The following is a 12,208-nucleotide window of genomic DNA, read 5'->3' as shown; positions in this document are numbered from 1 at the left end:
AACAGGTGCTGGAGAGGATGTGGAGAAATAGGAACACTTTTACACTGTTGGTGGGACTGTAAACTAGTTCAACCATTGTGGAAGACAGTCTGGCGATTCCTCAAGGATCTAGAACTAGAAATACCATTTGACCCAGCCATCTCATTACTGGGTATATACCCAAAGGATTATAAATCAGGCTGCTATAAAGACACATGCACACACATGTTTATTGCAGCACTATTCACAATAGCAAAGACTTCTGTCTAAATGTCAATCAATGATAGACTGGATTAAGAAAATGTGGCACATATACACCATGGAATACTCTGCAGCCATAAAAAAGGATAAGTTCATGTCCTTTGTAGGGACATGGATGAAGCTGGAAACCATCATTCTCAGCAAACTATCACAAGGACAAAAAAACAAACACCGCATGTTCTCACTCACAGGGGGGAATTGAACAATGAGAACACGTGGACACAGGAAGGGGAACATCACACACCGGGGCCTGTTGTGGGGTGAGGGGAGTGGGGAGGGATAGCATTAGGAGATATACCTAATGTAAATGACGAGTTAATGGGTGCAGCACATCAACATGGCACATGTATACATATGTAACAAACCTGCACATTGTGCACATGTACCCTAGAACTTAAAGTGTAATAAAAAAAAATAATAAAGATTTCAAAGAGCAACTCTTTTACTCTAAAATAGAGCAGAGACTCAGTTCCCAATCAAGAGACATAATAAAGATAGCATGAGGCAAATTCTCCCAGCCCCCTTTTTTTGCAGTTTATTCAAAAGGTAAACAAATCTTTTACTTTTTTTTTTTTAGATAGAGTCTCGCTCTGTTGCCCAGATTGGAGTGCAGTGGCACAATTTCAGCTCTCTGCAACCTCCACCTCCCGAGTTCAAGCGATTTTCCTGCCTCAGCCTCCCAAGTAGCTGAGATTACAGGCATGTACCACCACACCTGGCTAATTTTTGTATTTTTAGTAGAGACAGGGTTTCACCATGTTGGTCAGGCTGGTCTTGAACTCCTGACCTCAAGTGATCCACCCACCTTGGCCTCCCAGTGTGCTGGGATTACAGGCATAAGCCATCACACCCAGCTTACTATCTCTTCTTAACACAACATGAAATTCTTATTCAACGGAGAAAACAAAATTTAACTTTTATATTAGTGTATTATCAATCGTCCATTCTCAGGCAGCTTTGACCATACAAAGTAAGATTCCCAAAAACCTTTTATAAACTCTTACAATTTTCTTTTTCCTAATTTTTAAAATAACAGTGATAGGGTCTCACTATCCTACCCAGGCTGGTCTCAATCTCATGGCCTCAAAGTGCTAGAATTACAAGGATGAACAACCATGCCCGGCCCAACTCTTACAATTTTCTATTAAAGAGCGCACCAATACGCCAAGAAAACCTACTGTTCAGACACAGGGGCCCAGACTCTGGCCTAGCATCACTGTGCTTTTTTTTTTAGACTCAGTCTCCCTCTGTCACCCAGGCTGGAGTGCAGTAGCGCGATCTCGGCTCACTGCAAGCTCCGCCTCCCAGGTTCACGCCATTCTCCTGCCTCAGTCTCCTGAGTAGCTGTGACTACAGGCGCCTGCCACCACGCCTGGCTAATTTTTCTTTGTATTTTTAGTAGAGACGGGGTTTCGCCATGTTAGCCAGGATGATCTCGATCTCCTGACCTCATGATCCACCCACCTTCGCCTCCCAAAGTGCTGGGATTACAGGTGCGAGCCACTGCACCCAGCCAAGCAGTCCCTTCTTTAAGCCAATTAATTATAGCTTTTTCACATATTTTGGTAGTGAAATATCACATATACATGACACATATAAACATATAGACATACAGACAGAAGCAGATCTTATAGTTTTTATAAAGAATCTTCTCTCCAATTCCCCATTTCTACCAAAGAGAAATCTTAGCAAGACCAACTAACTTGTAAAGTAAGTTTTAGCATTATACTTAACCTGATTATGCTCTCAAATAGTTTTTATTTCCCCCTTTTACATGATCCCTAAGCAACGGTTAGCTAGGCAACACTAAATTGGCACTTCTAAAGGGATGACTGAGGTGAAACAAAGTAGAAAAAATTCACATCTCAAAAGCACAGAGCTGAATTCAAACCAAGGAAGAAGGGTGTAGGTAAAAGCCTAGTCGTGGGCGGCAAACCACCTACGTGCCGAGGCAAGAGACCGAGGGCACGAGCTTTTCCAGTATAATAAAATATATAAAACAAGAGTTATACTGGATCTAGATCATAGACATGATTATATATGAAAATCATTAATCGTTAGTTTGTAGCAATTACTCTTTATTCCAATATTACAATAATCCTCGCTCTACAATCATAACCTAGGAAAAACCAGGCCATACAGACACAGGAGCTGAGGGGACATAGTGAGAAGTGACCAGAAGACAAGCATGCGAGCCTTCTGTTATGCCCGGACAGGGCCACCAGAGGGCTCCTTGGTCTAGCGGTGACGCCAGCGTCTGGGAAGACACCTGTTGTCAAGCGGACCATGGTCTAGCAGTAGCGTCAGTGTCCAGGAAAAACACCGGCTACTTAGCAGACCGGGAAAGGGAGTCACCCTTTTCCCATGGGAGTTCAGAGAAGACTCTACCCCTCCATCTCTTGTGGAGGGCCTCAGGCCCACCTTCAGTTATCCGAAGGCATACCATCTCCCTGTGACGCTGTGCTTCAGTGGTCACACTCCTAGTCCGCCTTCATGTTCCATCCTGTACACCTGGCTCTGCCTTCTAGATAGCAGTAGCAAATTAGTGAAAGTACTAAAAGTCTCTGATATGCAGAAATAATGGCGCAAGCTGTCTCTCTCTCTCCCACTCTCTGCCTTGGCTGCCAGGCAGGGAAGGGCCCCCTGTCCAGTGGATACGTAACCCACGTGACCTTACCTATCATTGGAGATGACTCACACTCTTTACCCTGCCCCTTTTGCTTTGTATCCAATAAATAACAACGCAGCCAGACATTCGGGGCCATTACCGGTCTCTGCATCTTGGTGTTAGTGGTCCCCCAGGCCCACCTGTCTTTTCATTTATCTCTTTGTCTTGTGTCTTTATTTCTACAATCTCTCGTCTCTGCACATGGGGAGAAAAACCCACCGATCCTGTGGGGCTGGTCCCTACACCTAGTGAAGACGAGGTTGCCAGGAAAAGTATTTCCACCGAAGGTAAGGTCTGTGATGTAAACTCTAAGACAGTGTCTTCAGCCAATGTCTTCCCCATCTTCAGTTTCTAGCAGTTTGGGTGCAGGGAGGGAGACGCCCTTACAAATGGAGATTTCCTTCATATATATAAATTTTTTTTACAAAGAGTTTCAAAATAGCCAGCTAAATGCTAGAAAGCCATATTTTGGAGATCAAAGTTACACAAGGGTCTGCATTAGTCAGGGTTCTCCAGAGGGGCAGAATAGAATAGACATATATATGAAAGGGAGTATATTAGGGAGAACTGGTTCACACCATCACAGGGTGGAGTCCCATGATACACCGTCTGCAAGCTGCAGAAGAAGGAAGCCAGGAGTGGCTCAGTTGGAGTCCAAAAGCCTCAAAAGTAGGGAAGCCAACAGTGCAGGCTTCAATCTGTGCCTGAAGGCCCGAGAGTCCCAAGCAAACCACTGGCTTAAGTCCAAGAGTCCAAAGGCCAAAGAACCTGGAGTCTGATGTCCAAGGGCAGGGGGAACGGAGGAGGCATCCAGCACAGGAGAAAGATGAAAGTGAAACTGCCTCTGCAAAAATTACAACTGAGGAAATGATGACAGTGAAAGAGATCAGACCTACCCGACTCCATCTTGCTTCTAACCTTTAGGCTGTCTTTGTTCATGCCTGGGCACAGGCCAACCAACCTTGGGAAGGAATTTAGCTTATAGTTTGACTCTGAAACAAAATTGATAATAGCCATTTCCCAGAAAGATCCCCTTTTTGCCTAAGAACCAGTCTGCCTTTGTAGGAGTAACAAATTAGCTACAAGATTAGAAATTTTAAGGCCCAAGGTGGCTGCCTTCACGTTAGTACCCGTGTGAAGTCGACAGGGACGGTTCCTGTTGTCTTCTTGAGGGCCACATCTGGTCCTCATTCTTGGGCTTATTTGGTGTGCTGTTGAAGGGGCAGACTAGAGAAATGGCAGGGAGCCTCTTATGTGGGGCAGGTAGGCGCCTGTGGGACTAGGTGTGGCATGCAGAAGCTTCTCTCTTGGTGTTCCTAGATTGATCGGTATAAGGCTCCTACCCCCCAAAGTAGTTGATCCTTGGAATGAGAGGATGGCCATGTTCAGAGTGTATGACAACATCAGGATCCTGGGAAACTTTGAAAAGCACCCCAAAAACTGATCAGGGACCCCATATGGCTTCGAGATTGGAAGGGGAATGAATTGCAATGCTGTATGCTAAAGAAGAAAATGGTTAGAAATAGAATGTTTGCTGATGAGCTGCACAACCTCAATAAATGCATCAGCTATCTCTACAAACATTTTAACTGACATGGGAAATATCGATAGAAGAGAAAGCTGAGAACTTCAGAAAAGGCTCATCTGTCACCCTGGAGAAGGGAAGCTGTACTTTTCCTTATGAGGAAATGGCTTTGTATGCTCTCTGTAATAAAATGGGGCTTCTTTGAAAAAAAAAAAAAGAAATTTTGATTTAAAGGTCATCCAGCCTCTGGCTGTGAGTCCAAACCTCCCGAAATTGCTCCTGGGGATAACATCACCATTGTAATCCGAAGATCAGTGCTTGAGGTATTTATTCTGCAAGACCCTGTACTCTATGGATCAGCTGATACCACATAGACCGGCTATCTGGCTCAGCCAGTTCTGCCATCGTACCCAGGAACAGAAGACAGCAAGGAAACCTCACTTTGACCTCCCTGTGATTCCATCTCCAGCCGGATCAATCAGCACTCCTACTTCCTGAGCCGCCAAATTATCTTTAAAAACTCTGATCTGCAAATTCTTGGGATGTCTAATTTGAGTAATAATAAAACTCCAGTCGCCCGCACAGCTAGCTGTGTGTAAATTACTCGTTCTGCATTGCAATTCCCCTGTCCCGATAAATCCGCTCCATCTAGGCAGCCGGCAAGGTGAACTCATTGGGTGGCTACAAAAGCCAGAAGACTCAGCAAGCCAGCTTCTCCCACCCTCCTCCACCTGCTTTGTTCCAGCCACACTGTCAGCCAATCGGATGGTGCCCACCCGCATTGAGGGTGGGTCTTCCTCTCTCAGTCCACTGACTCCAATGTCAATTTCCTTTGGCAACACCCTCACAACACACCCAAGAACAATACTTTACCATCCTTCAATCCAATCAGGTTGACAGCTAATATTAACCATCACAGGGTCTTTTCAACTTAGCTTGTTTCTCTATTAGATTACTGACTTCAGGGTGAAGCCCTTTAATGAATAGGGCAAAGGAGGCATTCTCTATGCCTGGAATCAGCATGGATACCTCTGAAAAGAAGCAAGCCTACTTTACCTGCCTGAGGGCCTACTTTTAACTTTTTATAAACACTTTATCCAACTTATATAAAAAAAGAAAAAACTTGGCCGGGTGCGGTGGCTCATGTCTGTAATCCCAGCACTTTGGGAGGCCAAGGTGGGTGGATCACCTGAGATCAGGAGTTCAAGACCAGCCTGGCCAACATGGTGAAACTTTGTCTCTACTAAAAATACAAAATTAGCCAGGTGTGGTGGTGCATGCATGTAATCCCAGCTACTTGGGAGGCTGAGGCAGGAGGACCGCTTGAACCTGGCAGGCCGAAGTTGCAGTGAGCCGAGATCAGGCCATTACACTCCAGCCTGGGCAATGAGAGCGAAACTCCATCTCAAAAAAAAAAAAAAAAAAAAAAAAAAAACGAAATGGACATTTTCAAGTTACTCACAAAACCAGTGAGACTTAACCAAGGTAAATTAGCCAGGTGTGGTGGCATGCACCTGTCATCCCAGCTACTCGGGAGGCTAAGGCAGGAGAATTGCTTCAACCCAGGAGACAGAGGTTGCAGTGAGCCAAGATCGCACCACTGCACTCCAGCTTGGGTGACACAGCGAGACTCCATCTCAAAAACAAAGATTTAACCAAGGTAATGTCATAATGAAGGTCATGACTTAACCAAGGCTGAACCAAGCATCTCCAAAGAAATGCAAAGCAGTCTTCCTAAGCGTCAGAACCACTCTAAAGACAGCTCAGAAAAAGAAATCTTGCTGCTCACACCTGTAATCCCAGCACTTTGGGAAGCTGAGGTGGGTGGATCACTTGACGTCAGGAGTTCAAGACCAGCCTGGCCAACATGGTGAAACCCCATCTCTACTAAAAACACAAAAATTAGCCAGGCGTGGTGGTGAGCACCTGTAATCCCACCTACTTGGGAGGCTGAGGCAGAAGAATTGACTGAACCTGAGAGGTGGAGGTTGCAGTGAGCTTAGACCGTGCCATTGCACTCCAGCCTGGGTGACAAGAGCGAAACTCCATCTCAAAAAAAAAGAAGGCCGGGCGCGGTGGCTCACACCTGTAATCCCAGCACTTCGGGAGGCCGAGGCAGGCAGATCACCTGAGGTCAGGAGTTCAAGACCAGCCTGGCCAACATGGTGAAACCCTGTCTGTACTAAAAATACAAAAAATTAGCTGGGCGTGGTGGTGGGCACCTATAATCCCAGCTACTCGGGAGGCTGAGGCAGGAGAATTGCTGGAACCTGGAAGGCAGAGGCTGCAATGAGCCGAGATCATGCCACTGCACTCCAGCATGGGCAACACAGCAAGACTCCGTCTCAAAAAAAAAAAAACAGGACTGGAAATTGAACCCAGGCTGCAAACATAGCCTCATGTTTGCAGAGACTCATAGCCTCTGGCCCACAGGCTGGAGCACTGACAAACCCTGCAGGGGCTCCAGAGCAGGCAGTTTGAGCATTTAAAGGGTTTTAACTTGTTTCAGATCTGATCTCAGCTGAACTAATTCCCTGGATGTTAGCATTTTATTTTTTTAATTTCCCTCCCTCCTTCCCTCCCTTCCTTTCTCTTTTTCTTTTTCTTTTTGGCAGCATCTCGCTCTGTCGCCCAGGCTGGAGTGCAGTGGCACCATCTCAGCTTACTGCAACCTCCACCTACTGGGTTCAAGCGATTCTCCTGCCTCGGCCTCCCGAGTAGCTGGGAATACAGGTACATGCCACCACATGTGTTTTTAGTAGAGATGGGGTTTCACCATATTGGCCAGACTGGTCTTGAACTCCTGACCTCATGTGATCCACCAGCCTTGGCCTCCCAAAGTGTTGGGATTACAGGCTTGAGCTAACATTTCTTTTCTGGCCTATTTCTTTTATTTTTTATTTTTGTTGTTGTTGTTGTTGTTGTTTTGGGTTTTTTTTGAGACGCAGTTTCCTTCTTGTCGCCCAGGCTGGAGTGCAATAGTGCCGTCTCGGCTCACTGCGACCTCTGCCTCCCGGATTCAAGTGATTCTCCTGCCTCAGTCTCCCAAGTAGCTGGGATTACAGGAGCCCGCAACCACTCCCCACTAATCTTTTTTTATTTTTAGTAGAGACGGGTTTTCACCCTGTTGGCCAGGCTGGTCTCGAACTCCTGACCTCAGGTGATCTGCCCAATTTGGCCTCCCAAAGTGCTGGGATTACAGGTGTGAGCCACCGCGCCCAGTCTGTTCCAAATTTAAATATACTTTCCCCTTTTTGAGAGAAGGAAATGTGTGCATTGTGGAATTCCAAAAACACTGCTGAAGAGATGTATGGGAGCTGAGGGAACAGGCAGAAAGAGATGAGTTTAGATCATCCCAGAGGCAGAAGGAGAAGCAGCAGCTGGAAACAAACAGGAGAAAGCCTCCATGGTCTTTTTGTTTGTTTGTTTTTGTTTTTGTTTTGAGACAGAGTCTCACTCTATCACCCAGGCTGGAGTACAGTGGCGCCATCTCGGCTCACTGCAACCTCCGCTTCCTGGGTTTCATGTGATTCTCTGCCTCAGCCTCCCAAGTAGCTGGGATTACAGGCGCCCACCACCATGCCCGGCTAATTTTTGTATTTTTAATAGAGATGGGGTTTCACCATCTTGGCCAGGCTGGTCTTGAACTCCTGACCTCGTGATCCACCCGCCTTGGCCTCCCAAAGTGCTGGGATTACAGGTGTGAGCCACCTCACCCAGCCTGAAACTACTTCTAAATTTTAAAAAGAACTGTGGACGGCTGGGCGTGGTGGCTCACACCTGTAATCCCAGCACTTTGGGAGGCCAAGGCTGGTGGATCACCTGAGACCAGAAGTTCGAGACCAGCCTGGCCTACATGGTGAAACCCTGTCTCTACTAAAAACACAAAACATTAGCCAGGCATGGTGGTGGGTGTCTGTAATCCCAGCTACTGGGAGGCTGAGGCAGAAGAATCGCTTGAACCCGGGAGGGGGAGGTTGCAACAAGCTGAGATTGTGCCACTGCACTCTAGTCTGGGCAACAAGAATGAAACTCTGTCTCAAAAAAAAAAAAAAAATTGCCAGGCAAGGTGGGGGATGCCTGTAATCCCAGCTCAGAAGAATCGTTTGAACCTGGAAGGCAGAGGTTGCAGTGAGCCAAGATTACGCCAATGCACTCCAGCCTGGGTAACAGAGCAAGACTCTGTCTCAAAACAAACAAACAAAAGAAATAGTTTCAGATAATCTTCTGTTTTCTTCTTGCAAAGAAATGACTTCATCAGAACTTCTTTTAGAAGCTTCTAAGTATCACTGAAAAATAGCTCTCTCAGTTTTTAAATTTTAGATGCAGATTTTTCCTATTGAGTGCATAAACTAGTTATTTTAAAGGCACCCCATTTTAGCTATTATAGTCTGGGGTCTTCATGGGTTAAGTGAGACCATGTTTCTAGATACTGACAGAAGGTGGCACCATAAGCATTGTCCACGAATCCAGCTGCCGTCTCTGCAGATGGATGTCTCCTTTAGAAGCACAAGTGCCCATAATTTAGATTTTCCTTCTGAATGACCAAAAATGCCTAAGGGGAGGAATTTTGGTCACTAAAGAAGAAAATGGCCAAGCGCGGTGACTCACGCCTGTAATCCCAGCACTTTGGGAGGCCGAGGCAGGGGGATCACGAGGTCAGGAGTTCAAGATCAGCTTGGCCAAGATGGTGAAACCCCAACTCTACTAAAAATACAAAAAATTAGCAGGGCATGGTGGCAGGTGCCTCTAATCCCAGCTACTTAGGAGGCTGAGGCAGAGAACTGCCTGAACTCAGGAGGCAGAGGTTGCAGTGAGCCGAGATCATGCCACTGCACTCCAGCCTGGGCGACAGAGCGAGACTCTGTCTCAAAAAAAAAAAAAAAAAGAAGAAGAAGAAGAATGTTTAGATTTGTCAGTTGAACCAAGTTTCAGAATATGGCCAGTTTTAAAGATGACACTTTCTCCTTGACCAAATTTCGAATGAGAGAAAAGGCTGCAAAATGTAAAAAGACAAGCAAAACCTCAGACAGAAGTGAAAATCACAAATCTGCAGTCAACAGAATCTCTAGAGAATAAAAATGGAAACTCCTACCTTTCAGTGGAGCTTCAGTTCTAACCCTATCAAATTATTAGTGTGTAAGTCTCAATCTTCAACTAAGCTGGGAGGATTCAGATCCCAAGACTGGCCTTACCAGAGACCCCTGCCAGCCCCAGTGAGGTCGAGTAAACAACAGTCGTTTGTGCTGGTACCAAGGCTCCAACTATTGATGCCACTACTTAGTGGCAATCCCTGAAGGCCTGCTTCAGGTCCTATCTGGGTTGCCAAAATGTCAACCTCAAATAATGAAATTCAGGAAATATGATTAAGTATAGAGTTTATTTGAGCCCAAAGCTTGAGGATGGCTCCCTGGGCACATGCCCCTAGGTTGCCCTGAACATATGTTCCCATTAGCAGCAGTTACAGTGGGGTTTTAAGGAAAAGGAAGAGACAGTCCCTAAGTTGTTAGCAAGAATTTGCATTAAAATAACAGAAGGTGCTGATTGGCTATGCATCATTCTTAGCATCACTAATTCCATGTGAACAAGAAGATGATGGGTGAGGCAGCCTGTCAGGAGCAAAAATTCCATCAAACAATTGCCCTGGACAGTTGCTTCTATGGTGGAAGAGGCGCTGAATGAAGTCCCACACTCCTGCCTCTCTGGGCCTGATCATTCTGCACACCTCACAGAGCTCAGACTGCCCTATTTTTCTTTTCTCAGGAAAAATGGGTGGATGGTACTGGTGGCCCTGGTCTGATCATCTACCCTGGTTCTAGTAACCAGATTAATTCCTTGTAATAGAGCTGTGGATTTCAGTTCAGTTCCCACGCACAGACCTTACCTCTGCTTTCTCCGACCACTTCTCCCCCACCCCAGGTACTTCACAGCTGAGAGCCTCTTGCCAGCTTCCAACTCTCCAGCAGTCTTTGTTCCCAGACCGTGTCCTGAGGCTGCACTTTCTGGACATGCCCACCTGCTGGACTGGCATCTGTCTTGTCACTTCTCTGGCCTCACCTCTGCGAAAGGAACACAAAAGTCAGGACCCCAGTTCACTCTGTCAAAAGGAAAAGAATGAGCTGAAAGCTGAGTCATGTAAGCAGCTGCCTTTCCTTTCGTTCCTAAGCAGACGGCTACAGATAGAAGGTTCAACATCCGCTTCTCTTATGTAAAGTGCTGATTTGCTGAGGAGTGAGCTGTACACAGTCGACTGTTCCCGACCTGCTTCTTTTCTCTTGCAACGTGTGGATTACCACACTGTTCCGCTTTCCCCTCCAGCCCACTTTTCCCCTTTAAATACTGAAGCCCTCAAAGTCATCTTTGGAGAAAGGCACAGACCACAGACTGTTTCTGTGATACCGTGTTTTTTTTCCTCCCAGGCATTGTCCTTAACCTTGGCAAAATAAACTTCTAAATTGATTGAGCCCTGTCTCAAGATACTTTTTGGTTTAAACCTCCGAGGCCCTGCTGTTTCTAATACAGGTTTCCAGTTTGCTCATCTTTCCCAGGTAGGAAGATGCTCTGTTGCCAAGAGAAATGCAATTCTAACACGCAAATCCGCCCAAACACTAGAGCTCAGCATTCAGCTCTAGCCGAGCTAAGAGGATCCCATGGTCCTGCCCCACAGTCTGGGGCTCATCTTGTGGAGGAGGTAAGTAAAATAGGCCCTGTCTCTCTGACTTCTACCTAATCAGAGTTGATAGTTGCGTTGGAAATTAGGTAAATCGCAGGTGAGTTGATGAATGTGGGAAACCAGATGAAAATGGCTGCTTGATGGGGTTAAAACGCAGGAGAGAGGAATAGAACCCTTCCAACGGAGTGGTTCCAGCCTTGTGACATGAGGAGACTGAAAGGGTATCCCAGAGGCAGGTCACTGGCCTTCCAGCTCCACCTGTGGGTGGCCTTGGCCAGGCAACTGCAAGAGTGCAGGGCCCCGGGGAGGTCGCACCTGGCAAGCGCTGAGGGAGGGTAAAGCGGAGAGGGGTGTGAGAAAAGAAAAACAACACAGAGCGTCCGAGCTATGTGAGGCGTGCGAGGTTAATCCGGCCCGGAGAGACAGGTCTATGGGGCTTCAGCGGTCCCCACCCATGCCTGGCAATTGTTTAAAGGCACTATTGCTCCGGACCCGCTGCCTTCACCCATGAACTTCCTTTCCTGGAATTATGATATAAAGAACAACGTACAGCCAATTAATAGCTTGTTATTTTCATGTAAATTCTTGGTGAGCTATTTAAGAACTGCCCCCCTCTTAAGCTTTATAAACCCACTTGTCACTGTTGCAAATCCTATGTTCAGGGCAGCTTGAAGCTATGCTCCCGGGTTGCAATCTTCAAACTTGGCCCAAATAACCTCTCTACTTATATCAAGTTTGCCTCAGCTTTTTTTTTCTTCTAGGTCGACGGTTCCCGCCCCGCAAGGGTGCAGGGAAGGGGACGCCCGCACTTCCTAGTGCTCCCTTAGCTAGGGTCGAGCTGAGCGCCCCCCACCGAGCCCCAGGCGGCTCTGTGGAGAAGCCCCTCGGCCCCGGGTTCGGTCTGCACTGCCAGCCCGCAGTCCCCGGCGCGCAGGATCCAGCAGGGCCAGCGCCGGGCGGGCGAGAAGCCGAGAGAGCTAGGGCCGGGCGGGGAAGGCACCGGCAGGGGGCGCGGGTTCCCAGGACCGAAAAGGCGGAGCCTCCCACGCGCACTACGTGCTCCCTACGCGCATGCGTCCCGCCCACGCGCAGGCAGCACCTC

The 12,208-nt window shown here is 47.1% G+C and overlaps 1 protein-coding gene and 1 pseudogene across 4 annotated transcripts in view; one reads left to right on the top strand and one right to left on the bottom strand.

The window, feature by feature from the left end:
- Window positions 1-12,139, bottom strand: part of CRYAA (crystallin alpha A) — a 66,621-nt gene extending 54,482 nt beyond the window's left edge. For 2 of the 4 annotated variants that reach the window (XR_010111061.1, XM_063601264.1), the window contains exon 1: window positions 10,318-11,747. The gene's annotated coding sequence lies outside the window, so the exon portion shown is untranslated. Of the gene's footprint in view, window positions 1-10,317 lie in introns of all 4 variants that reach the window. The other 2 variants (XR_008622443.2, XR_008622444.2) reach the window with 2 other exon arrangements.
- On the top strand, window positions 471-10,307 carry LOC117977351 (large ribosomal subunit protein mL51-like; annotated as a pseudogene).
- Window positions 12,140-12,208: the final 69 nt, after the last annotated feature.

Source organism: Pan paniscus, chromosome 22 (assembly GCF_029289425.2).
Source record: "Pan paniscus chromosome 22, NHGRI_mPanPan1-v2.0_pri, whole genome shotgun sequence".
In the NCBI taxonomy this organism is placed as follows: domain Eukaryota; kingdom Metazoa; phylum Chordata; class Mammalia; order Primates; family Hominidae; genus Pan; species Pan paniscus.
This window is presented reverse-complemented; position numbering and strand designations above follow the sequence as displayed.